The 4,798-nt window shown below is 39.7% G+C and overlaps 1 protein-coding gene across 7 annotated transcripts in view; it reads left to right on the top strand.

Moving 5' to 3' along the window:
- chrm2a (cholinergic receptor, muscarinic 2a) overlaps positions 1–4,735 on the top strand; it is a 51,534-nt gene extending 46,799 nt beyond the window's left edge. For all 7 annotated transcript variants that reach the window (XM_056747970.1, XM_056747972.1, XM_056747976.1 and 4 more), the window contains exon 2: positions 1–4,735. This exon is cut by the window's left edge and continues 1,801 nt beyond it. The gene's annotated coding sequence lies outside the window, so the exon portion shown is untranslated.
- Positions 4,736–4,798: the final 63 nt, after the last annotated feature.

Genomic DNA, 4,798 nt, shown 5'->3' with positions numbered 1-4,798 from the left:
AAGACTGTATTGCTTTCAACTCCACTGAACATGTGTTACTCGGTTCAAATCCAGATTATCTCCGTCTGGGCCTGCCATGAGTGCGTGTGTGTGTGTATATCATTTTTGTTTTTATAGATAATATTGTTGTAGCACTTTACACACGTAGATGTGATGCATGTCACAAAAGAAGGACGAGAAGTGCTCATATATTTGATTCATGACAAAAAAATGAAGATGGTCAGATTAGAGTCTGTCCTATTCAATAATAACACACATATACGGGGACAACAGGGCTGACTGAAGATCCAAACCCAATCTGTTTGAGCTTCGGTATAAATTCACACGTGTATATAAATGTACATATGTTAATCACGTACTGTAACGTTTGTTTGGTGTGCTGAATGATGTGCGTGCGTGTTATAAAGCTGCTTTAAAGTCAACAGGAACTCATTTTACTTCTGAAGCACAATATTCAACAAGAGACGGAAACATGAAGGCTGAAGAAACTACAAACCAGATTTGATGAAAGACAGTTCCCAAATGGTATAATAACAAAGACGGTATAATAGCATGCACAGACCATGCAAAAAGTTTTCTTAGGAAAGTAAACCGTCTCGAGTTCACATTGACTTTAAAGCATTCATCAAACGGATTGCGACAGGTGTATGTGTGTGTGTCGTGTGTGTTACGTGTGCTCTCAGAGAGCAATAAGAGAGCTGGAGAGGCTCTCTGGTGTGGCCGTATGTTAAAGTGGATGAGCTGTGAGTGCTCGGGGGCTCCAGGGATGCAAATCTAAAGCTTTTAAAGTGAGCAGACGTGCAGGATAAAGAGGCTCTCAGCGACGCGCCCGCATTAGCATCCCGCTCACCTCTGCTTTGCATTTACACAAAACAGTTCACTCGCGGCTGAGAGAAAGAAAAGAAGATACCAGCTACACACGGACAGAAGAGCGCTCATTTACATCCAAAGCTAGTGGCCAAACTGTAAAAAACACTCTTAGGCCGGGTTTCACAGACAAGGCTTAAGGCAAGTCCCAGACTAAAATGAATGTGTGACCTGTCTTAAGTGAACATAATTTGTCCATAAATATCTTAAAATATATCAGTGCCATTGTTTTACAGTAAAGTATTCTTCTAAAGCAGTTTTATAAAAGCGACATATCATAATTCAACTAGGCATAGTCCTGGCTTGAGCTAAGCAGTGTCTGTGAAACCGGGCCTTAAAGTTCTTAAAAGAGCCGAGGCTCACGTCCAGATTCATTGTAAATAACACGAGACACTTGTTGCGTCGTGTGTTCGTGACCTGATGATGCTCTGATCTCTGGGTTGATGATCTGCCTGCAGACGGCCTGTTTGAAAGATTTGTGCGCGTGTGTGTGTGTGTGATTGATTGCCCCGGAAAGGGGTTTAAACTAAATCACAGGTTTCTGCCTTGTGAATTTAAAGGGCTAAAGCGAATAAGCTTTCTCATCTCATTATGAGACGTTGTGTCACCATACATCAGTTTTGATTCATTAAACCAGACGTACAGAATCCTGCCTGAAGCAGAGGATCATGGGATAAATCAATCAGTTGATCAGAGAAAGTGACAGTGATGCATGCTGGGGGAATGCTGTACATCTCCTGCTGGGAGATGACGTTTGATGTCTTGTTTGTGTTGAGCGGTGTTTTTTTATGAGCGCTGCACTCGTACTTTCCCCCTGTGATGATAGTCACTCTCGAACTGAATTTGACTGAGTCCGTAGACAAGACTCTCGTCAAAACATTCGTATATTTTTTCTCATTGTCATGTCAAACCTGTATGAGTTTGTTCTTCTTCTGCAGAAGATTTATTCTGCACAATTTATTTTTGAAGAATTTTGATAATCAAACAACACTGAACCCCATTGACACCCCATTGACTTCCATTGCATGAACAAAAAACACATTTCTCAAAATATCTTCTTTTGTGTTTTACTAAAAAAGGTTTTAAACCACACAAGGGTAAATGAATGATGAAAGAATTCTCATTTATGGGTAACACATCTCTTTCAAAGTAAACAACGGTTGATTTTGAATGGTAACGGTTGTTACCGTGCTAAATTGTACTGATAGCATGCATATGCTGAGATTTCTTTCTCCCACACACATATAATCTCTGTCAGTGTTTTCATCTCATGATGTTTTGTTGTTTTCAGCTCTATGACCAAAGTGTTTATTGTAGAATGTAGAGCTGAGTCACACACACATCCGCCTCATTCTCTACCCGCTCACATGAGCACCACAGCGCCCCCTACAGACCTCACATGACACCGTCTTGCATTTCACAAACTGTCATTGTCCACCTCTGACTGTTTGCTATCACTGTGTGTGTGTGATCTCTTTGTGCTGGAGGTGAGAGGTCGTGACAGATGCTTGCTGGTGTTGTGCTATAAACCGCATGCGGGACAGATAGTGCAGGTGTCAGATTGAGTGTTCAGACAGAGATCTGTGAGCTACACACTCTCTCCTGTCACCCCGTCTTTACATGGGCCGACACTCATCGAACACACTCTGTGTTCTTCAGAGAGAGATAAACATGTGAGAGAGTGTGTGACGCTCAACGACATCATATTTACAACAGCTCAGAGAGTCCTAAACCACTGTGGGGACTCTCTCACACACACACACACACATATAGTACGTGATTTGCTGTGTGCGTTGTGATGTTCAGAGAGCTCAACACATCATCGTCCTGCCATCATCATCATCATCAAGAGTAAACTGACAGCACAATTAATATAAAAGGGCTTGAATATATTTATCGGTTATTGATATTATTTAATCATTATAGTTATTATATACTGTATATTTGTTATTGATTTTTATAAATATACAGAAAGTTCACTGTTCTTGTGCTTTTTAGGCAAAAAGTTTCGAAAAAATTATTGATTAGTTATTGTGTTTATGGAGGTTGTTTTGGGCAAGTTTAGATTTTAAGTGTAGCTGTAAATATTTGTTTCTTTAATAACGTTTTCCTTGGTAAGCACAAAGAGATGAATAATATCTGCTGTGTGTGTGTGTGTGTGTGTGTGTGTGTGTGTGTGTGTGTTTGTGTGCAGGTCACACATGTTGTGTGTTTGAAGTTTGCAGGATCATGACTCAGAGATCATGTAAATCAGCACATGCTCACTGTTTTTGATACACACATGCACAGACACACAAACAACTGACCGATGATGTGTATGTGTGTATGTGTGTGTGTGTTTAACGGTCATCCCTGAAGTGTCTCAAGCCTCTCTCTCTCTATCTGTGTGTTTAGACACACATAAACTCAAATGTAGCGTGTGATGGTGGTCACAAAGTCATCAGAGCAGAGACACACACGACCAACCAATGAACACTAAAGATGGATAGAACAAATTACAATGGACAAAACCAACGAGCAGTCTTCATCAAACGACAGACGTGCTTTTGTACAGTTTTCTAAATCAGTATGTAAATATAAAACATCCATAAAGTGGAAATTTGGGTCGGACGGGACTTTCAAAAGAACCAAGCCATACGTGGACATTACAGCAGGACAGAAAGCAGACAGCGTGAAAATGAAAGATGACTTTAAGGAACTTGTTGGTGGCCATAGCAACTAAAGAAGAATTCTTCGCACGTTTGAGTTTAAAGTAGTTTTTTGGCTCATTAATGGTGACTTGACGACGACAGGGAGAAAATGTGCTTCAGGCCAGAAACAGACTCAACACAAGTATGCAAATACAGAGATGAACGCTCGAGCAGCCCGTTGAGGATGCTCAACGTTCACTCATGTGTTTTTGTGATGGTAACAATCTTCAGTCCTCAGGGGAGTGACGACGCTTCATTCACACGTCTGTGCAGATAACCAGGTTAGAATCAGAATTGACCTGAAAGACAAAATACTTATAAGGCAGTTTATAATATATGTGCCAAATGTTGAGAATGCATCCTGTATCCCTCACAAATAACAAGTAGACTGAACTTAAGCAAAATTCAATTATATTTTAAGTATACTTTATGTACAGTAGTATACTTGTGAGTGTACTATTTCAATACTGTTTGGAACTAAAGTTTGGGACTATATTTATAATGTTTTATTTTGAGTATAAAAGAAGTATACAAAGCAGACTTGTAGTGTGGGATAAGACACAGATGTAGTATGTGCTTCGCCTAAATGGGCCATTAACACAGTTTGCATTCTTACGCAAAGATTTGTTGAAGCAGAACTGCTTTTATTTGATGCTCATGGATGTGAGAGGTGTCACATCGGCCAAAGACCTCCGTCTGTACATATTATAAACCAACAGAAGAATGCGTTCTGTGTGAACAAGTGTCTGGACTCAAACATCAGGTGCTGGTTTTTATCTGTATCCCAAAATATCTGATTTCAGACTTTGGGTCATTCATGATGATGAGACATTGACTGGTGAAGCTGTATGTACAGATCTGAGCATGTGTATATAATATGGTTTATTTTTCATGGCTACATGTATCACGTGCTTTCTATTCACTGTGAGTTGTGATGCCGTGTGCTTTGTTATCATTTGTATTACAATATATCGTGGACATTCTATACATGTAGCACAGATGACTTGTAAATACATGTGTTTATTCATAAATCTCAATGTTATTGATCTTTGTGAGGCCAATGATCCGAAGGGCATTCTGAATTGCTGATCATTGATGCGATGAAACGGTTTAAAGTGTGTTTATAAGATTTGCTGTATTGTGAGATTTTGGAGAAGAATTCTAGCAAATAAAAGTCTTCATGATAATTGATTCTGCCTGGATTATTACAGACACTGAAAGAACACAACTGGACACACAAA

This window comes from Triplophysa dalaica, chromosome 5 (assembly GCF_015846415.1).
Source record: "Triplophysa dalaica isolate WHDGS20190420 chromosome 5, ASM1584641v1, whole genome shotgun sequence".
Classification (NCBI taxonomy): Eukaryota; Metazoa; Chordata; class Actinopteri; order Cypriniformes; family Nemacheilidae; genus Triplophysa; species Triplophysa dalaica.
This window is presented reverse-complemented; position numbering and strand designations above follow the sequence as displayed.